The sequence below is a fragment of the Panthera tigris genome, chromosome X, assembly GCF_018350195.1.
Source record: "Panthera tigris isolate Pti1 chromosome X, P.tigris_Pti1_mat1.1, whole genome shotgun sequence".
NCBI lineage: Eukaryota > Metazoa > Chordata > Mammalia > Carnivora > Felidae > Panthera > Panthera tigris.
The window spans coordinates 98915565-98939420 of NC_056677.1; the positions used below are offsets into that span (position 1 = coordinate 98915565).

At 38.0% G+C, this 23856-nt stretch overlaps 1 pseudogene; it reads right to left on the bottom strand.

Moving 5' to 3' along the window:
• Positions 1 to 11596: 11596 nt before the first annotated feature.
• On the bottom strand, positions 11597 to 23344 carry LOC102967842 (annotated as a pseudogene).
• Between the last annotated feature and the right edge of the window lie 512 nt (positions 23345 to 23856).

A 23856-nucleotide genomic window follows, 5' to 3' on the forward strand; every position in this document is an offset into this window, starting at 1 on the left:
CACCTTTAAGAGAGATGGGCAATCTGTGTTTCAGGATGACTCAGTAGCTCCAGCAAGTACAAGTCCTATTGTTTGGGAGGCCACTGTTCTGTCTCCTTGAACAGCTCTAAGTCTTGATTCTGTTTGCATGTTCTCTAAATAACACTGGCATTAGCCCACACTGAAACCACCTCCTCAGGATTTTGAAGTACTGTACAAACAGAGAGAGCATTGTCTAAAGCCATATGAAAGGACTGGAATTTGTCTGGTGAACAAAAATTTTGTAATCATAACACCTTTTACTCCCACGGCAAGCAGAACTTTTTCCTTGCGAAGGAAGCAAGCAAACATTTCATTTTCAGAATAATGATGATCTTTAAAGGGACACTGCCAGCAGTTTCACTCTTGATTTCCTTCTTTTCACATTTAATGCCATCAGAGGAGAAAAGCAGACTTCTAGATGCATATTCTTCAAAGTAGTGAAAGGAGAATTTGTGTTCCTATTACTTGAGTGGATCCATGTGAGCTTTATGGACAAGTTAACAAGTAAAGTATTTCAAAGTGTGGACCGTAGCACCCCGATAGCAGGATGTCCCGAGTACTTATATATACTGCAGACTCCTAGACTCCATCCTAGACCCCCTGACTCCTAATCTTTTGCACAGGGGATGAGGCCCAGGAAAATGCAATTTAGTCACCCCTTTGGAGATTCTTATGCACACTAAAGTCTAAAAACCACTGCAATTAGAGATATTTGGCTACAATGAATCCAGTAACTACATTCCTTGAAAGAAAGCCAAGTTAGATGCAGCTTTGCTATGATGAATTCATATATGAAAAAGAGTTGAAAAACATCTGTGGATAGGAGCTGTTGGGGAGGAAATATTTTTCTCCTACCCTTCTTGGTTTTTCGGCTGGTATAATAATCAAATTAACATATGACATGTTAATAAGAGACAAACAAATTAACTTATGTATATAGAAGGACCTCAGAAAGATAGACCCAAGGACAAGCCAGGTAATTGAGGCTTATGTGCCATCTTGAGCTAAGAAATGGGACAGAGGCTTGGGGCTTCAAAGAGTGGGAGATTGATCCACAAGCAGATAAGAAGAGCAGATGTTTGGTAATTAGATGTTCGTCCTGTCCTCCAGATAGATCATTCAGATACAAAAGTTATCTCGTGGTAATAAGCTTTCTTCCTGGACTAGGCCCTTTATCTAAATTCTTTTAGGTAGTTTAGGGAAAGGCAGAAGTTTTTCTTGGATCTGCTGGGTCTTAATTACCTTCAGCTCAAAATAGTCCACATGCCATAAAGTAGCACATTTTGGGGAGAGTTGTTCTGAACCCCTTCAAAGCTTTACTGTGTTTAAGAGCTTGAAAGACTGGTAGGCATATTCTGTGATACTCCAGAGGTCAGAACTAGTGTCATATCTTAAAGTAAAAAGGGGCAGACTTGGAAAGGCTGACATAGGCAACTAGACTGGCATAACTGGGCTGAGGCAGGCACAGACTCAGTTGGAGAGTTTAGGAGGAAGTTCATAGTGCAGTAGGAAGAACAGTTACTCCCAAATGTGGAAACAGTCAGCATGTGAGTCTAGACCAGTAATTTACTCTGAGTGAGGGTATGACTGTGTGTACGTATCTATGAGATGGGATGAGGCATTGCAATAGAGAATTAAGGAGTAGACTTTGACAAAAGCCCACTTACATCATCAGGATTTGGTTCACTAATCAAAAAATCAGGTGTGGAGGGCCTGGGTTGGCTTAGTCAGTTAAGCATCTGACTTCGGCTCAGGACATGACCTTGCAGTTTGCAAGTTCGAGCCCCTCATTGGACTCTCTGCTGTCAGCGTGGAGCCCGCTTCAGATCCTCTCTCTCTGCGCCTCCTCTGCTTGTGCGTGCTCTCTCTCTGTGTCTGCCCCCCTCAAAAATAAACATTAAACATAAAATAAAGAATAAAAAATCAGTTACATCAGGAAATCTTAAAGAAGATACAGATTTGAATAATTCATTTTAAACTAAGACATCCATTTAAGAGCTGTACTACTCTTTATTCTCTATCAAATGAAATATCTCAAGATATAGTGATATTAGCCACACTTCCTCTAGTCTTCTGTCTGAAGGTAGGAACTCTCAAATTTCCTGACATCCTGAACCTCATAGCTGGAATTACTCATTTAGTGATTGAGTTGAGTAGTGAGGTGAGTTGAGTGGAGGATGAAAAAGCCCCCCACCCCCACCTTTTTTTAGTGCAGAGCCAAACTTCTGTGGATTTTTAGATGACAATTCTAGCTAGGGAACATACTCTACCTTCTTTTTATTGCTTCACCCTAGAGAGGAAACAGTGTATCAAAGGAGAAATCCAATTACAACTTCCTTTGCCATTTTTGTAATACAAAGGGACAGATTTCTCCCTAATTTCTCTATGGAGACACACACATATAGGAGTAAGCAAACAAGTGAGTGAGCAAGCAGTGTTTTTAAATTAAGGGGATTTACAATGGAACAGAATAGAAAACCCAGAAAAAACCCCACATATATAGTCAATTAATCTTTGACAAAGCAGGAAGGAATATCCAATTGGAAAAGGACAGTCTCTTCAACAAATGGTGTTTGGGAAACTGGATAGCAACATGCAAGAGAAAGAAACTGGACTACTTTCTTATACCATACACAAAAATAAATTCAACATGGATTAAAGATGTAAATGCGAGGGGCACCTGGGTGGCTCAGTCAGTTGAGTGTCTGACTTTAGCTCAGGTCATGATCCCGTGGTTCATGAGTTTGAGCCCCACATCGGGCTTGCTGTTGTTAGCCTGTCAGTGCAGAGCCCTCTTTGAATCCTCTGTCCCCGTCTCTCTCTGCCCCTCCCCTGCTTACGTTCTTTCTCTCAAAAAATAAATAAAACATTAAAAAATTATTAAATTTTATTTAATTTATTAAATTCTAATTTATTAAATTCTACATGTGAGACCTAAAACCATAAAAATCGTAGAAAAGAACATAGGCAGTAATGTCTTTGACATTAGCTGTAGCAAATTATTCCTAGCTATGTTTCCTGAGGCAAGGGAAACAAAAGCAAAAATCAACTATTGTGACTACATAAAAATAAAAATCTTCAGCACAATGAAGGAAACAATCAAGAAAACTAAAAGACAACCTACTGAGTGGGACAAAATATTTGCAAATGACATATCTGATAAAGGGTTAGTATCCAAAATATATAAAGAACTTATCAAACTCAACACCCAAAGAACTAATAATCCAATTAAAAAATGGGAAGAAGACATGAACAGACATTTCTACAAAGAAGACATACAGATGGCCAATAGACACATTAAAAAGATGTTTATCATCATTTACCATCCTGGGAATGCAGATCAAAACTACAATGAATCACCTCACACCTGTCAGGATGGCTAAAATCGGGGTGCCTGGGTGGCTCAGTCGTTTAAGCAGCCACTTTTGGCTTAGGTCATGACCTCGTGGTTTGAGTTTGAGCCCTGCATTGGGCTCTGTGCTGACAGCTCAGAGCCTGGAGTCTGCTTCGGATTCTGTGTCTCCCTCTCTCTCTGACCATTCCCAGCTCACACTCACACGCTCTCTCTCTCAAAAATAAATAAACATTAAAAAAATAATAAAATAAAAAAACCCTCTTAAAAAAGTAATGGCTAAAATCAACAACACAAGAAACAACAGGTGTTGGTAGGGATGTGGAGAAAAAGGAACCCTCTTTCTCTGTTGGTGGGAACACAAACTGGTGCAGCCACTCTGGAAAACAGTATAGAGGTTCCTCAAAAAAAAAAAAAAAAAAAAAAAGAACTACCTTACAACCCAGGAATTACGCTATTAGGTATTTACCCAAGGAATACAAAAATAGTAATTCAAAAGGATACATGCCCCCCTATGTTTGTAGTAGCATTATTTACAATCGCCAAGATATGGAAGCAGCCCAAGTGTCCATTGATTGATGAATGGATAAAGAAGATGTGGCGTATATATACAACGGAATATTATTCAGCCATAAAAAGAATGAAATATTGCCATTTGCAAGACATGGATGGAGCTAGAGAGTATAATGTTAAGCAAAATAAGTCAGAGAAAGACAAAAACAATATCTCATTCATATGTCGAATTTAAGAAACAAATTAAACAAAGAAAAAAATGAGCTCTCTTGGTCAAGAAACAGACTCTTAATTATGGCAAAGAAACTGATGGTTACCTGAGGGGAGGAGGATGAAAGGATGGGTTAATTAGGTGATGGGGATTAAAAAGTAGATGTGTCCCGATGAGCACCACGTGTTGTATGGAAGTAATGAATCACTATATTGTACATGTGAAACTAATATAACACTATATGTTAACTAACTGGAATTAAAATAAAAATTAAAAAAATTAAGGGTATTTAATTAGGAAACCACCAGATGTTACTCATTTTCCCTTAATGAAAATAATGTAACTCTGTGAACAGAGCTCAGTGACCTTGGTCTACTTTGTTAAAAACAATAATCATAATTATTAGTATCCTCTGTTTTGGGAAAAAGAACATTTGGATTTCTCATAATACAGAATTTGAACTCATGTCTCTTTGATTCCAGATCCCAGTGAGTCTGGATTGAAGATCTAGCACTGGAGGGAACTGAAAAGGCATGAATGTTGAGGGTAGATAACTTAAGTAATAATTAAGGCTAGGTATATTAAATTCTCCCTTTCCTTCTTTCTTTTTTAATGTTTATTTTTGAGAGAGAGAGAATGTACGCAGGCACTGGGAAAGCGGGGAGGCGGGAGGGGCAGAAAGAGAGGGAGAGAGAGGATCCCAAGCGGGCTCTGTGCTGACAGCAGAAAGCCTCATGTGGGCTTGAAGTGATGAACCGTGGGATCATGACCTGAGCGAAGTCAGATGGTCAACTGGTTAAGTGAGCCACCCAGGCGCCCTTGGGCTAATGTTCTTATTAAAGATACCCTACAGAGTTCCCTCACCACTTCTGTCATGTGAGGATACAATGAGAAGTATGCGATGCAGAAGAGGACTCTCACCGACCTTACTGGCGCCCTGATCTCAGACTTCTAGCCTCTAGAACTGTGTTAAATAAATTCCAATGGTTTATAAGCTACCCAGTCTGTGATATTTTGTTATGGCAGGCTGAATGTTCTAAGACCGTTTCTTAACAAATTCTATTTTTCTTTGGAATTAAAAATGGTCTTATATGTGGTTTAGTTTTCTAAGTAAATCATAAGCTAACTAGAGTTGTAAACTCAATACAAGAAGGCACAGGAGTTATTTGTCAATTCTATTTTTTTTTCCCCTTGGGGATCAACCTCCTAGAGTTCCCTATCATGCTATTTCAGTCTGGACTGGTTGCCTTTTACTTCTGCTATACAGCTGTCATCTTAGAGTTTTCCTCACGATCATAAAAACACTTGATTTCTCTACTGGCTCTGTTTTCTGGATCCCATGGTACCATCTTTTTTAGGTTATTCCCCTCTTCTGGAGCTCATCCTTTATTTTTTGAGACGTTTCATGTTCAAATATCTTTAGTCTTTCTTTACACTTGATTGATATACATGAATTATAGCATTTGAGGTTAAAAAAAAATCATCTTCCCTCAGAAATTTGAAGGCATTTGTCCTCTTTTACTTCTAGTGTTGCTGTTGAGAAGCTCAATGTTATTCTTTTGTAATCCATTGTATGTTTCATGTTCTTTCTCTGTGACCGCTTTTATTTTATTTATTTGTTTATTTTTGAGAGAGAGAGGGTGCATGCGCTTGCGTGAGTGGGGGAGGGGCAGAGATAGAGGGAGAGAGATTATATCACAAACAGGCTCTGTAGCACAGAGCCAGAGGCAGAGCTTGAACCCATGAAACTATGAGCTCATGTCCTGAGCCGAATTCAAGAATTCAATGCTTAACCAACTGAGCCACTCAGGAACTCCTGTCTTTGACAGATTTTAGAATCTTCTCTCCATTCTAGGTGTTTCAAACTTTCACAATGATGTGCCTTGTTGTGATCACTGATTGTGTTAGGTGTTTTAAGTCTGTGAAGACATGACCCTTAAATGTACAAATTTTCTTGATTTCTTTTTCTTCTTCCTTCCTTCCTTCCTTCTTTCCTTCCTTCTTTCTTTCTTTCTTTCTTTCTTTCTTTCTTTCTTTCTTTCTTTCTTTCTTTCTTTCTTTCTTTCTTTCTTGAAAGCACACAGATGGGGAAGAGGGACAGAGAGGGAGAGAGAGAATCCCAAACAGGCTCCATGCCCAGTGCAGAGAGCCTGACACAGGGCTCGATATCACGACCCAGGTATCACAACCTGAGCTGAAATCAAGAGTCAGATGCTAACTGACTGAGCCACTCAGGCCCCTCTTGATTTCTTTAATATCCTTTTTAATTCCCTGTCTTCCTTGAAAGTACTGTTAATGTTTTGGAATGATCCTATATTTTATTATTTCTCTCCTACTGTCTATCTTTTTGTTTAATTTTTAGGAAAAATTTTCATCTTTCTCCCAGCCTGTATTTTTATGTCATATATATGTATATATACATACATAGTCATATGTACATATTTACATATACATATATATTTATATATACATATATGTAACTTCTAAGACTTTTTTCTTATTGCCTGAATTTTCCTGTTCTTACAGCATCCTTTTTCTTGTTTCATAGATGCAACATCTCTTTAAAATATTAATTATAGTTCTAAAAAATGTTTTCTTCTTTCTGTATTATCAGCTTCTTACAAAATTCTTTTGTTTGTTTTGATCTGTGTTTCATGTTAGAGGATGTCCTCAAATATATGTTGGTTCATGACTATATATTCATATTTAAGAGTGAGGCATTTATGAGGCACCTGGCTGGCTCGTTTGGAGGAGCGTGAAACTCTTGATCTCGGGGTCATGAGTTCAAGCCCCATGTTGTGCATAGATATTACTTAAATAAATAAAACTTAAAAAAAAAAGAGTGAGACATTTAAAGGTAATTGAGAAGTACTTCTGACCATGACGGAATAACTGGAATAGACTCTTGCCATAAACAACTAAAAACTTGTACAAAATTTATGAAATGACTGTTCTTTAGACTTTGGACTACAACCAGTACAGGTCTGTGATCTCTGACAGAGTAGAAAAAAATCAGGTGATCTTGATGATCTAAGCTTTTTGCCTAGAGGCACTTTCCAGACATCAGCACAGGGAAAGGGTACCTAAGCAAAGTATGGAAATCTCTCTGAGTTGAGAAGCTAAATATTGTAGTCTGAAGAGTCTGAGGGCAGCTGGAATTTATAGTGCAGGGTACTTTGAAATTGAGCACGGTTGGAAAATTTATGCTTTGGCCATCAGTGTATGCTACAAATTAGTGTTTGTTTTTTGTTTTGTTTTGTTTTTGTTTTTGTTTATGCCTATGCCGCCAAAGTGCCTGTTGGTAAATGTCTGCCAGGATGCTGCTGGCAATATCCCCTGTCCATAAGTGTAGTTTGACCTAGAGAAATGGGACAGAAGAGAGTCCAGAAATAGACCTACATATATATTTTCAATTAATTTCTTTTTCTTTTCTTTTTTTCTTCTCTTTCTTTCTTTTTTTTTAAGTAAGCTCTACACCCAATGTGGGGCTCTAATTCACAACCCTGAGATCAAGAGTCACATGTTCTACTGACTGAGCCAGCCAGACACCACATGTTCAATCAATTTTTGACAAAGCAGCCAAGGTAATTAACTAGAGAAAGGATAGCTATTACAGTAAATGGTACCAGAACAACTGGATAACCATGTGGAGGAAAAAAAACAGAATGTTGGCCATTACCTCATATGTCACACAAAACCTGCTCTAAATTGATTATGGAACTAACATAAAAAACTAAAACTGTAACATTTCTAAAAGAATCTGTGGGAGGAAATTTTTGCAGCTTTGCACTAAATATAAAAGAAAAAAAACTTCTTTTCCTCAAAAAGAAAATTGGAAGGCGAGTCACAGGCAGGGAGAAATTATGTGCAAAACATACATCTGATAAAGGGGTTTTATCCATAACATGAAGAACTCTTACATCTTAATAAGACAAGTGATACAATATAAATGGGAAAAAAAGATTTGAACAGACACTTCACAAAGGCATATATGCATAGCCAGTAAATACATTAAAAGAGGTTTAACATCATCAGTCAACAGAAAGATAAAAACAAAAAACACAGTGAGATACCACTCTAAAGCTACTAGAATGGCTAAAATTTAAGTGACTGACAATCAGAGTTGGGGGAGGCTGTGGAATCGTTAGGACTTTATACACTGCTGAGGGTTGTGTAAAGTGGTACAACTACTTTCAAAACAAGTTGAGCATTTTTTAATAAAGGTCACCATACTCTGGGGTGCCTGGCTGGCTCAGTTAGTAGAGTATATGACTCTTGATCTCAGGGTTGTAAGTTTGAGCCCCATGTTAGGCATAGAGTTTACTTGAAAAAAATAAATAAAACCCAGAATAAATTAAAGAAAAAGTCAACATACTCTTTACTATGTTACCCAGGATTTTGGACTTTTACATCTATATTCTAAATAAAATAAAACCTATGTCCACCAAATAACCTTCACTTGAATATTCATAGTAGCTTTATTTATTAAAATCCCATAATGAAAATCAGCCAAAATATGTATCAACACTTAACTGGAAAAAAAATGTGGTATATTAATAAAATGGAATTTTACTCTGTAATAAAAGGAAGAAATTGACACATGAAACAACGTGAGTTAATTTCAAAACATTACATTGAGCAAAAGAAACCAGACACCAAAGAATACATATTATATGATTCCATTTAGATGAAATATTACAATAAGCAAAATTAATCTACAGTAACAGAAAGTAGATCAATGGTTGTCGGAGACCAGTGATAGGGTAGGGATTGACTGAAAATAGGCTAGAGGGAAATTTTTGTTATATGAAAATGTTCTTTATCTTGACTATGGTATATACTAGTGTACGTATTTGTCAAAACTCATTTAACTATATACCTAAGTGGATGCATTTAGAGCTATACTCCAATAAAGTTGACTTTAAAAGAAAGTAATGCTAATTTGAAGTTATTTATAGGTAAGTGGAATTTGTCTTTTTGTGTACCTCACTTTTGGGTGACAAGTTGATTTTTTTCTTGGGGGACGACCAAATGTCAGTAGCTCTTTCCAAAACAATATAGATTTTGTAGAGTCAACTATTTTTTTGTGCAGTAATGTATTATTGTTTTATATATTTTCTTTTTTTAACATTTATTTATTTTTGAGAGACAGAGAGAGACAGAGCACAAGCAGGGGAGGGACAGAATCCGAAGCAGGCTCCAGGCTCCAGGCTCCGAGCTGTCAGCCCAGAGCCTGATGCGGGGCTCGAACTCACAAACTGCGAGTTCATGACCTGAGCCGAAGTTGGACGCTCAACCAACTGAGCCACCTGGGCGCCCCAGTTTTATATATTTTCTAATTACAGTTGATCCTTGAACCACATGGTTTTATCTGCACAGGTCCACTTATATGTAGATTTTTAAAATAAATATACAGTACTGTAAATGTATTTTCCTTATGATTTTCTTAATAATATTTTTTTCCATAAATTACTTTTTTTTCTAGATTACTTTATTGTAAGAATACAGTGTATAATACATATAATGTACAAAATAGGTGTTAACTGTTTATGTGAACAGTAAAGCTTCCAGTTAACAGGAGACAGTAGTTAAGGTTTTGGGGAATCAAATTATATATGGATTTTCAATTACATGGGGGGTTGGCACCCCTAACGCTTATGTTGTTCAAGGGTCAACTGTATATTTTATAATTATAAGCACAAGTGGTATACAACAGATTCAGGAACTAAAATAGTTGACTCTTAAGCATATAATTCAACTGGTGGAAACTAAAGCATGAGGAATCTTGCAGTGTAGTCTATGTGCTATGAACATTAGGCATTCTACAGGCATTAGTGTGTTTTGTAGATGACTGAGAGCTTCACTTAACCTCACTAGTTAATTAGAGTTTGGTTAAGAGCTAAAAAATCTAGGTAGCCATGGAGAAGTCTGCAACAGAGTCCAGCAGGAGATCAGTGTTGCAAGATTTTTGCCACTGGGATTTGAGTGGACTGAGATAAGTGACTGGTGTTGGGGAATAGAATTAAATATAAAATCTCTGCCAATCCAGTAAAATCTCTCCATAAAATGTAGAAAATAATGAAACAGTATTATTCTTAAAGGAAGATAAAAACAGATTGTGATGCATCACAGGTAATCTCTTAAAGAGATTGTAGAGACAAAAAAGATATCTCACCCTATTTACATAACCAGGCAAGTACAATCCATTATATACGTGTTAGTTGTCTTTAACCAAAAGGAAAATAAGATTTCCCGTATCTTTTGGCAAGCAGGAAGTTACAGCTTAAAAGCTAAATTGCCACAGACAAGGAAGCGAGCCACCACCCTTCTTAATTTCCTTTTTCAAAGAGATGGGTCTTTGGTCCCCAAGAATGGTATTTCTGGGATGCATAACTGGAAGGAAGCTTATTTACTATTTAAATAGATGTACATACATCTCAAAGAGGCAGAGATAGCATTTATAATCTCAAGTTTTCTGAAGGAAATGCTAAAAAAAGAGGGATAAAAGTTATTTTTTTGCATTATGAAAAATTTTAAATATTTTAGATTTGTACATAATGTTATAATTTTCCCTTTGTTACTATTTTTTAGTAAATCTGTAGTTTTCTAATTCTCGACATAGCCATTTCTACCTTTCTCTAGCAACAGTCTAAATTATCTAGCAAGTCCATAGTATAATACAGGACAAAGCAATTACTAGTATTACAATAGGATGAATTCTAAAGGCTAGTATAGTATTTGCCTTGGAAAAAATGTTTAAGTATACTATATCAGTGGTAATTGATTAAAGCAGATTCTTGATTAACACAAGAGTGCACAAATATTCTCCTTTGTCATTAATTTTACAGACTGTTGTGATGTCTTTATAGTTTGTACTTGCAAATAATTACTTGAAAAAATTAGCTAAAGTATTAATTTGTAGTATTTTATGTCAATATGTAATATTACAAATATTAATTTGTAATAAATTCAAGCCTAATCAGTAATTTAACTGTGGAGCTTGATAACCTTATTTTTTAATTCAATTTTTTGTTAAAACGAAATTTCTCCTTTATTTACTTTAAAAAAATTTTTTAATGTTTATTTATTTTCGAGAGAGAAAGAGAGAGACAGAGCATGAGTGGGGGAGGGGCAGAGAGAAAGGAAGACAGAATCTGAAGCAGGCTCCAGGCTCTGAGTTGTCAGCACAGAGCCGTAGGCGGGGCTCGAACTCGCGAACCACAAGATCATGCCCTGAGCCAAAGTCAGATGCTCAACTGACTGAGCCACCCAGGTGCCCCCGAATTTTCTCCTTTAAATTATATAAACAAATAAATAAAAAGACTGTGCCTTTTCATCAGTCATATAAATAACATTACAATTGAAGGATATTTAGGCCCTTTAGTAATTATTCCACCTTCCCAAATAATTTCTCCCAGATGTAAAACAAAGACTCTAATGGCTATTATCTAGTATTGATACAGCAAATACTCAGTGTCCAGGAAGGAACAAGTTGACACTCAGGGAATCAGAAAAGACTGTTTATTTTGGACCCGTGCCAGGCCAGTGGAGTCACCTCCAAAGGGCGAGCATCCAGCTAGGGTTTTGCTGATCTTTTGTACATATGTGCTTCCGGGATTGGTGGGGCTAGTACAGCCCAGCTTCTGGTTTCTGACAGCAGGCTGATACAAGAGGCAAACAAGATTGCAGAAGCCAAAAGCATGCAAGGGGAGTATCTGGCCTGGGACATCTGGCTGCCCCTTTTTATCTGCTTTTTTTACCAGCTTTCCTTCTTAGTATCGAAGCCCTATTATAAGGCACTCAATGTAAGGTACAGATTCAACTTTGTAGGGGAGGAAAAATAACTTTTCCTCTACCCTTCTAGGTTCTTGACTGAGACCCTCCTGTAATAAAAGACAGATTAATAAGAGAAAAACAAACAGAAGTTTGACAACATGTATACTACCTATATATGGGAGATACTCAGGAAAACTGCGTAACTCCTGAAATGGCCCAAGATATCACCTCGAGTACTATCTCTAGCTAAAGACAAAAGAAGATATTGAAGGTGGGGGAAACCAGTTATGGGAGGTTATCATGCAAAACACAGTAAATGAGATTATGGTTGTTTTGCAGATTTAAGTCACTACCTTCTCCACTGATAAGAGTTTTTAGAGATTCAGTCATCTTCCTCTTCCTGGTACAGAGAGGGAGACACCCTTACAAATGGAGATTTCCCTTGTATATGTAAGTATTTTGTACAAAAGGGTAACTGGTTTTCAGAGCTTCTCCTATGTCTGCTATTTCTTTCTTAAAAATAACCAGTTAAAGATAATCCTTATGTCAAAGAGGGATATTTTGGGGTCGCAAATTCTGCTCCCCTTCCACTTCCAGCATTTAGTGTACAAGGCTCTAATCATTTTAAGTGTTGAAAACAGGCCATTTTTCACCTCCATCCAAATCCCAAATCAGTAGTTATCCACGTATATTTAATGAACTATTATAATAATACAACAGGTATGTTTATTATATGTTTCTACTAGGACTAGAAAAAATTTGTATCCCAAAGTAGTTAACCGTCACATTAGATCTATCTTCTGTAGTTTCTATCCATAAATGCCAGATCTCTATTTTTCTATTAATCAGGTCCTTTTCTATACCACCCTTCTAATCAAACTAGTTAACAAAACATCTTTTTGTGTGTGTTAAATTTGGGGCATGAATATCTGGATTCGTATTAGTTTTACTTTGATATTATTAAAAAAACCTTAGTAATGAATATGGTCCTATTTTTATTCTGCCAATAATCAGATATTTGAATTTATAAGCCCAGGCTGTGTCTATACTGGGAGTGTAATTTAAAGCCGATCAGAAATGTGTGACTTTAGGGACCATTATTGGGAGTAAAGAAAAAAAAGTAATGTAACAAATAATATGTTTGATTTCTAGTAAAATGTATTTCTTATAGTAACTTAAATAACTACTACTGTGAATAAGACACCAAGGCAGTCTGAGAATTATATGAAGTTCATTAGAATACCCCCTTTCAGCTGAGTTCAGTACCAATATCAGTCACTCAAGAAAATTTAAGTTTCAAATCCCTTGTGAGAACCACAGTCTAGTCCTCCTGAGGAGCTGGCTTCACATGGGAGGCATGAATCCATCTGAGTCATCTTTTACTTTGAGAGCCATATGGGTGATCAGCAGCACCTCAAATGGTCCCTCCATGTGGTGGCTCCTCATCTTCCCTCCAGAACACTTTTATGTAAAATAAATTGCCCAGTTTGATGGGGTGGGAGTGGGGGGAGAACAGACTTCTTCCATTAGGTCCCTCCAGGCCCTTCTGGCTTTATGTCTCAGGGTTTCTAAGGAAGAGAGAAGCCATTTTAAGTATTGAACATGATTATGAGAGAATTCAGTTAGACAGACAGAGGAAGTGATTTCAGACACAAATTCACAGTCCTGATGTAGGGGAGGAAAATTTACTTCTACCCTTCAACATTCTTCCAGCTGGCCTAAGAATTAAATTGGCATGAGACAGATTAACAGAAGAAAAAAACTGAAGTTTAATTACATGTGCACAGGGGCCCAATAATGAAATTGAGACACAGAGAAGTCAATGCAGGCAGTTTTTATTCTTTTTAGACAAAAAGACAAATCTGTGAGGAATTGATAGGGCAAAGAAAACTTGACTTTGGGGGCTTCAATTAGGAAGGAATTCCAAAAAGAATTTGGGCTGTGGTAGTAAATTAGTAAAAAGTAACAAGCGTTGTTTATACAGTCTTCCTGGCTCTAAATTTCTTATCTGTGGTGATACTGATGTCTCTTTACCTCCTGGTACAGGGAACGTACCTTTCACATGGAGATTTATTTCTTGCTTTGTGGAGACAAAGGAGGGGTCAGAGAGTTCTTTTTGCACTGGCTGTCTCTTAATAACATTTATTTAAAATGATCAATATGCCGGAGCACCTGGGTGGCTCAGGTGGTTGAGCATCTCACTTTGGATTGAGTCATGACCTTGTGGTTCATGGGTTCGAGCCCTGCATTGGGCTCGCTGAAGTCAGTGTAGCGCTCACTTCAGATCCTGTGTCCCCTTCTTTCTTTATGCCTCTCCCACTTGTGCTCTCTGTCTCAAAAGTAAACATATAAGTAAATAAATGAATGAATAAATAAATAAATAATCAGTATACCAAAATGGCACATTTTGGGGTGGTCTGTCCTTGGCCCGTTTACTGCCAAACATAAACTCAAAGAGATAACATTATTGTTTTCAAGAATCTCTCTATTTGTGACAAAGCTGGTGGTAATTCTGTAGGCCATTTTAACCCAGTAGATTGCTGAATCTTAGCCAATAAACTTAAGAGTTTGAGTCATCTATTGTACTTGCAGTATGATAGTTTTTAGGAATCTACATACATTTGCATAATTCCTGGACAACAGTGGACATAAAATGATTTCCTCTATCTGATTCCTCAGGGTCCCCAAAGTGGGGATTATGCACATTAAGAGAGCCTTTATCACTGCCTGAACATCTGCTTTTGAAGAGGGAAAGCCTAGGCCATTCAGACATCATACACAACTAGACAAAAATCTCTTACCTTTCATAGGTGTTAATTTTATGAAATCTAACTGCCATCAGGTTCCTGGTAAAGTTGGTCAGAGAAAACTTTCTACACCTACCTTTGATGTGGTCTGTAAAGAATTCTGACAAATAATAAAACTCTTTAATATGTTTTGAATAATTTCATCTATTTGATAGGTGTAGTAAAAGTCTAGTGACTTTAAAAATCTCTCTTAGATGATTTTGACAACATAACAATAATCTAATCAAGGAAATAAAGACTGTGGTATAGGAATTATTTTGTTAGGTAATTTTTATAGTCCAGTCGAATTTTTTTTAGCTCCTCCCATTTCAATCCATTTGTTCATTTCCCTTTGTGAAGTGTATTTTTGAAAATGAACAAAGGTTTCAGTTATTAAAAGTGGGGCTTCTAAGTTTGGAATCTGTCGTGTTTTTACAGCAGCTTTTGTAGTTCTTTCAGCAAAATCATTGCCTTTAGAAATTTTGTCATTTTGCCCTGTGCAAGTTCTACAATGGATACTGATAATCTGAGTAGGCAGTTGTAACCCTTCTAACAAATCAGCTTTTAATTCTTCATGAGATATTTTAGTCTTCACTGAAGTCAACAATCCCCTAGTTTTCTAAATTTGCCCTGTTGCATGACAGATACCAAACACATATTTATCATCAGTATATATATTTGCTTTGTGTCCAGAGCCAAGAATTTCAGCTCTAGTAACTGCTACTAACTTATCTGCTTTACCCAACTTAATCCCAGACAAAATACAAGCTTCTAAGATGTTATGATAAGTCACCAAGATATAAAAAGCCTTGAGTTGGCCACTTTTGTCCCAAGCACATGACCCATCAGGAAACGTTATGGAATCTGCATTTTGAAAAGGATTATCAGATAAATCAGACTGGGGCCTAATGTTTTCTTTTCTTGCAGTTGTACAGTCATGATCTTCTATTCAATTTCCTAATCTGGTAAACAAGTAGCAGGTTTAGGGAATTGCGTCTTCCGATCATTGCATTAGGATTGGATAATAATGCTTATTCCTAGCCAGTCTGACAGTCTACCAACAAATGCTGGGGGTTATTCTTGTGAGATAAGTATCATCACATGTGAGATACTCAGGTAAATCAAGTGACCCAATGCAAAGGCTTGAGCCTTTTCATTAAGTGTGGTGGCTGCCACCACAGCTCAGAAACATGCAGGCATTTTCAGGGTGCCATAGCATCCAGATTGGTCTATAGTCGAATCCCAGCTTTAGAAGTTAAAATTCTAGTAGCACCTTTATTTTTGGTACAAAACAAATGGAAAGGGTGGCCTTAAGCCCTTTTGAAGCCATAAGTGTCAGTTTTACATTACTGGAATAACTAGGAAGTCATCTACATATTGAATAATTATAGATCTTCCTGATGGGACAGATTTCTCTGTTTTCCTGTAAATGACTAGAAAAAATAGTAAGGGAGTCCCCCAAACCCTCTTGGAATTCTTTAACTTCATAAGACTTACTTATGACTCCTTCATAAGTAAAAGCAGACAAGAATATAGACTCATCCACTAGAAGAAAAGCAAAAAGCAAGCAAATAAATAAATAAATAAAAGAAGAAAAAAAGGGCAATACAGATCAATTGCAGTGAAAAACTTTGCAGACAATGGTACTAAGTCAGAATAGTTGCATGGTTAGGAACTACATAGGTTAAGGAACAGAAAATTTATTTACTTCTCTAAGATACTGTACAAATCTACATAGTAGTCAACCATCTTTATCAAATTTATCTTCCTTCTTTACTAAAGTACGCAACTATTATAGGGTGAATCCACTTTCAAAATTATGCCTCCTTTGCCTAATTTTATCTATTTATATTTTTAAATTAAAATTTTTTTCTCATAATTTTATTTTACTTATTTATTTATTTTAACGTTTATTTATTTTTGAGACACAGAGAGACAGAGCATGAGCGGGGAAGGGTCAGAGAGAGAGGGAGACACAGAATCTGAAACAGGCTCCAGGCTCCAAGCTGTCAGCACAGAGCCCGATGTGAGGCTCCAACCCACGGACCGCGAGATCATGACCTGAGCCAAAGTCGGACACTCAACCGACTGAGCCGCCCAGGCGCGCCTCCTAATTTTAAAATATAACGAGTTTTATTCCTTCAAATTGAGCTCTAAACAAAGGATATTGTTTTACACATGGCCATGGCTTATCCTTTTGGTAAGCTAATTTTACTGGTTTTCTGTCTCAAATTAAACTAGTATCATTATTGCTAAATAATGGCCTAAAGTGATGCATCAATTTGTCTCAGCCCTGGCACATAGTAACCAAATCAGCTGACTTTTTCCAGTGGGGCTCAGCAAAACACTTCATCTGGAGCAGTGATTATGGTAGCCTTTATTTGCACAGTACAGTCGCTTCCCAGTAGGTTTATAAGAGAATCAGGAGAAAGTAAGAAAACATGTTTCTTAGAGGAAAAATCTGAATGGGAACCACTGAGGAAAAGGAACTATGAGACGGCTGACCTTGAAATAGCAACAACCTGTATTGCTATAGCACCCAGATGCCAAATGAGAAATTTCCAAGTTAATTGCTGAATAAGTAGCACTGGTATCTATTAGAAAAGGTAAGGATAGGTTAACATGAGAAAAAGTTATTGAAGCATATTATTCTCTAGTTCCCACCCCTAAGATCCTCCCAATCTATCAATTTTTGAGCCATTTGCCAATTATTTCCTAGCTGAAGGTTTTGTCCTTCTGGGTTTTCTTGATTGTCTTGTTGCAATTTTTGTACCCTCTAGAGTCACTTCTTACAATCTCTCTTCCAGTGTCCTGGCTTTTTGTGATATGATATATAATTTTCCCTTCTTCCTTTGCTCCCTTCATAGGTTGACCAGAGTAGGGTTATTCCCTTTAGTAAATTATCTGAGCAGCTAACACTGTGGGTTTTCATTTTTTCTCTTCTTTGTCTTAGCTGCTACTAAGATTTGAGTAACGGTCTGTCCTTTTGCCTTTTCAGTCTATCTGATTGCCTTTTCCCTGACTTGAGTTTGGATAGTGGGCAAGAGAGCCAATACAAAGGTGAGTCAGTACTAGAGGGTGATTTTGATCTGCCCCTGCTTCCATACTTGTGAATGTTGAAAAAACAACAAATTGCTAATGGAAATCAACTGGGGACTCACTTAGTTCTGGGTATCTCTTGGCAGTGTCTCCCTGCTCATCATTAGCAGAGAGGCATTAAGTAACCCCTCTTGATGGGTTTCTAAAGCCCTTAGTTCTTCTACAGTTGTAAAGGGTGGCTGATAGCTTCCCTTGGCCACAATACCCATCTTGTGTGTCATTTTCTAGTCCTCAACATCTTTGCTCCATGACCTCAGTGAAGTTTGCTGATTGCAAAATTCCTTGCGGCAGCCAGTGCACATCACCATATGGGGCTACAAACTGAAAAGCGGCTGTGGAGCACTTCTGTGAGTATTTCTGGGCACAGAAAAAGAAGTCTTCATTTTTTTATTTAAAAAACGTTTTAATGTTTCTTCATTTTTGAGAGACAGGGAGAGACAGAGCATGAGTGGAGGAGGGACAGAGAGAGAGAGGGACACAGAATCCAAAGCAGGCTCCAGGCTCTGAGCTGTCAGCACAGAGCCCGATGTGGGGCTTGAACCCATGAACCACGAGATCATGACCTGAGATCATGACCTGAGCCAAAGTTCGGCACTTAGCCAACTGAGCCACACAGGCACCCTGAGAAAGAAGTGTTTAAATGACTAATAGCGAGATGCCTGGCTGGCTCAGTCAGTGGAACATGTGACACTTGACCTTGGGGTTGTGAATTTGAGCCCCACTTTGGGTGTAGAGAGTACTTAAAAACAAAATCTTTAAAAAAAAAAAAAGACTAATATCGGCTGGTGAGAAGGCAAGTGGATTACCTGGGAGGCCTGGAAAGCTTCTCAATGGCATCAGCTTCACAGGTGATCTGAATAGGAAGGGCAGGTTCTCCTTACACATGCATATCCTGGAGATATTGTGGGTTTGGTTCAGAACACTGCAATAAAGGAAATATCATAATAAAGTGAGTCAAATAAGATTTTTGGTTTCCCAGTGCATATAAAAGTTATGTTCACAATATACTGTAGTCCATTAAGTGCATGGTAGCATTGTGTCTAAAAAAACAATGTACATACCTTAATTTTAAAATACTTTACTGCTAGAAAATGCTAACCATCATGTGAGCTTTCAGTGAGTTGGAATTTATTCTGATCACAGATCACTATAAAAAATCCAGTATTTCAAATTTTTCATTAATATGAGAATTACCAAAATGTGACACAGAGACACAAAGTGAGCAAATGCTCCTGGAAAAGCGGCACCAATAGGCTTGCTCAAAGCAGGGTTGCCGCAAGCCTTCAATTTGTAAAATATGCAGTATCTGTGAAGCACAATAAATAAAGCAAAGCACAATAAAATGAGGTATGCCTATAGAGACAAAAATATAGGATTATGTAGCACTTTGGTTTCTTTTCTCATGTTGATATTTATCAGGCCTAACACCATTTTTAAAATTTTCCCATATGGCCAATGCAGCCACTCTCTTCTGTTACCTTCATACAGTGACATAGTCTTTCATCCAAATTCCCGATTATTTGTTGATCACATTTCTTTATTATACTCGCTTTCCTAGCTACATGTTGTGCGTTTGATAAGGAACTCTTAGAGGTGGATTCCAGGGTTGAGACACGAAGTGGAATCAGGCTAGGACACCAGACATGCAAGCATGTGCCCTCAAACAGGGCAAATGATTAATTACCAGCCGGAGAAGTTGTGCCCTTATCTTTCCTTACAGGGAAATCTAATGAAGGGAACCACCATCTAAAAGATCATTGCTGGGGCGCCTGGGTGGCTCAGTTGGTTAAGCGTCTGACTTTGGTTTCGGCTCCGGTCATGATCTCATGATTTGTGAGTTCAAGCCCTACATTGGGCTCTGAGCTGATGGCATGGATCCCGCTTGGGATTCTCTCTCTCCCTCTCTGCCCCTCCCCTGCTCATGCTGCCTCTCAAAATAAATAAATAAACTTAAAAAAATTAAAAAATAAAAGATTATTGCTTCCTTCTTCTCAGGAGTCAATTTGATGTAGGGAAAGATTAAGAGATGCAGAGGGAGCTTGTACAACAAAGAAAAGAGGATGGTTCTATGAAAGAGAGAGTGCTTTAATTTTTCCATTTTCTCTTTCATTGGTCTCAATCTTTCTTTCTGTTTGTCAGATCACTTTCTACATTCTCCTCAGTTGACAGTCATCCAGTAAATACCACTAATTCATATGCCTGGAATGAGGCACTTCTAAGAACCCCTGCAAATATGTCCATTTGTCCAAATCAAAGAAACCGTTCCCACCACTGTAAGACTGGATTCTTATATGTATGCCCATTCCAAATGTGACAGAGAGATAGATATTAGCAATTTAAGAGAAAGCTCTGCATGTAACAATTCTGGCTTTCTATATTTTTCTGCCATCAAAGCTATTGGTGATCCTGATGGGATTTTAGAGCTGGTGTCACCAATGCTTACTCAATAATAAATTCTTGAACTTGAGAGCGTAGTTCATCTGGCTAGTATTCCAAAATAGTGGAGAGCAAGAAAGGACACTTTTCTTAATTTAGGGTTGCTTACCTGACTGTTGTGGGTTCACAAGACTTTCAGCCGATCCATCCAATTCAGGAATTGCCAGATGAATCCTTATTACCAAATTGTTGGGAAAATATAATTCAATATAACATTTCCTGCCAACCCAATAAAACTTCTCCATAAAATGTAAACAAGAATGGAATAGTTTTATTATTGAATAAGCATTAAACCAGACTGCAGTGTGTATCACAGGCAATCTGCTAAAGAGATTGTATTGACCCCGCCCCCCCAATTAAACCTCTTACCCTTTTGTATACATGTTAACCCATGTTGGTGTTCATTTTCAATCTGCTTTTTTTGCCTAGGATAACTTCCTTGTTCTTCTTTCCTTCTACCTATATAAGTCATTTTATTTATTTTACTTATTTATTTACTTATTTACTTGTTTTTTTTACTTATCTATCTATTTGAGAGAGCGTGTAAGCCAGGGAGAGGCACAAGGAGTGGAAGAATCTTAAGCAGACTCCACATCCAGTGAGGAGCCCAATGCAGGGCCTGATCTCATGACCCTGAGATCATGACCTGAGCTGAAATCAAGAGTTAGATGCTCAACCAACTGAACCACTCAGGCACCCCTAAGTCTTACATTTTATATAGCTCATCAGAGTAATTCCTAGCTACAAAACTGGATACTACCTGATTTCCTTTTGCCCAAATAAACCCTTACAAAGTTTAATATGCCTCAGTTTATCTTTTAAGTTTTTAATTTTTTTTTTAGTAATCTCTATACCCAATGTGGGGCCTGAACTCACAACTCTGAGATAAAGAGTCACATGCTGTTCCAACTGAGCCAGCCAGACACCCCATTTATCTTTTAACACAGCAATGCCCCATTATGTGCCCCATTATAAATGGTACATTAGGTCAGGATTGGAGTAGCAAGAGGGATTTGATGCTGGGTTTGACAGATTAGGGCTAGTGCTACTTAGATACTTCTGATTTGTATGGCTTCTAAAATCCAGGGCAGGGCTCAGCCCGCAGATAGTTTGGGCCATAGAGCCGCAACTACATTAAAGAAAAAGCATTTTGGGCCTAGAAAGAAGAGGATTAGAAGTTATAGAGAAATAGATTTGTGTATAAAGGCATAATTGTTTTTTAAAGTTTATTTTTGAGAGGGAGAGCATGAGCAAGGAAAGAGCAGAGAGAGGGAGAGATGAGAGAGAGAGAGAGAGAGAAAGAGAGAGAAAGAAAGAAACAAAGAAAGAAAGAAAGGAAGAAAGAAAGGAAGAAAGAAAGAATGAGAATATCTTAAGCAGGCTCCATGCTCAGCGAGGAGCCAGACTCAGGGCTTGATCCCACAACCATGAGACCATGACCTGCGCAGAAACCAAGGGTCAGAAGCTCAACCGACTGAGCCACCCAGGTGCCCCAAGGCATTATTGTTTCTTAAACCATATTGAAATTTACTCCTTTTAAGCCAGTTAAGAAAATATATCACAAGACAAACTAAGCATGTTTAACAATAACAACACTTTTGAGAGAAGAATGTAATTTTCTCTTCTGGAAATAATATTGCAGATGGTCACTTGTGGGTCCACTTTACCACAGTAGAGGAGCAAAGTTGTTGAAGCATAGAAAGCTATGCTCAGCTGAGCCACTTTTCTGCACAATAGTAAAGTACTTGAAATCATTCCTGAGATCAAGGTTTAAAACCATTTTAAGAGACAAGACTTTAAGTGTTTTATAGCCACCTCTGTAAGAGGTCCTTTCCTGCCCCAAATGGTCAAAGCTTAATTAGAAGTTGGATAATACTTAAGTTTTTTTTCTTATATCTTCTGTTCAAAATATTATTATCATTGGTAATATGGTTTGTATCTTGTCTGATCTGGATGATACAGTCCAAAAAATAGGGCTTGAGAAGACAGACCCTACCCTCATGGAAGAAGGGGTGGGTGGCCCTCTGGGTACAGGTCACATACCATGACTCATTTCCCCTAGTTTTATAAAGGAGGGCTCTTAGTTCCTTGATTTTCAGTGAATTGGAGTAAAGGGTGTGAATTACAATAGTGATGAGGGTGTGTACTTATAAGTGAACTACCCTGTTGAAAATGGTACGGGTCCTGGAGGAAGATATTTCATATAAGGTAGCATCTGGGCATTAATATGACTATGGGGAAGGCGATGGAGAAGAAGTCATTGGTAGACCTGAAGCCTGAATCAAGTCAGAAGTACCTGCAACCTGGGAAGGATGTGGCATTAGATGGCTTATTGGTGGTAGAGGTGAGAGTATGTACAGAATGTTGCTCTGAGGTATAATATGATGAGAGTTTAATGCCACTGGGTGACCCTGGTATTCAGGATGATGGTGAGTTCATGTATAGAAGCAGGAGGTGGCGGTTCTCAAGTATCTGAATTTGAGCCATTCTGAATAGGAACAGTTATTAAGTCGTTTTCTTGTTCAAATACAAAGGTTTCCTGACTCATGAAGGAGGTTGAGGTGAAGCTGTGTATAATGAATTCTATTGGATGAGCACAAATATCTTCTAGTGGGTGATTATATGGCTTGTGCAGCACATGTTGGAAAGGAGGTGGTGATATAATGCACTGCCCTGGAATATTTGTTTGTATGATGCTTGTCTGGAAACCTAATAAAACGATCAGAGATTTCATGTGGTGATGGGGCAATATGTGGGACGAACAGTTTCAAGTTAAGCACGGGCAGCAGGCTTTTCAGCTCTCATAAGGCGGTGGTTGATATGAGCCTCTAAATCTCTTTGAGACAAGTATGTTCTCTTGCATCCTTGAACAGTGCTGCACATGAATAGATAGCCTTGTGTATGTTCCTCAATTCGCTCCACAAGATTACTACAGCCTGGATACATCTTATCGCCTTGTTTTCCATGTAAAATAGCACATGCATAGCAAAAAGCATGCTTGCATGGAATCAGCGGCCCATAGATTTTAATCAGTAATTTGGATTTGTCACAGAAATGAACTAGAGTATCATCCTTTTCACCCAAGATGTTTATCGGAAAGTCCCCCAAAATATCTTCATTAGATCTTTGCCCCCCTTGGAGCCATACCATTCCTCCTTGCTATGATGGACTCCTCTAGTGTACTCCATAATTTGGCTTGCAAGGCCTAAGGGGAATGGAAGTTAACCTCACTGACCCCGGAAGCGCATGCACGCTACCCTCTTCAGCCTATGAGGCAAGGTGGAAGTGCAAACGGGTTGCTTCAACTTTGACCTCTTCTTACCTACCCCCATTCCAGTAAGGGGGTCGGGCAGCAGAAAGAGCAAGTGGAGCAAGTGTATCAGAGCTGAGTTTGGTTAGGCTGCTGCTTGTTTTCTGCTTCAAGAAAAAGTAGCCTTTAACTGGAAAAAGAGGCTAATCTGGAATGGGAGTGGGCTGGGGAGAGAGCGCACGGGTGCACAGTAATATCTGAAGACATAGTCTTGAAGCAGGTGAGACAGCTCGCCCTTAAAGGGTTGTTGGGGTTTTTTGTGTTGTTGTTGTTTTTGTTTTGATAATGCAAGTGCTTTCCTTTTTGGGGTGAAAGCCCGCCCATTATATGAAATGTTCAAATAGAGAGTGGT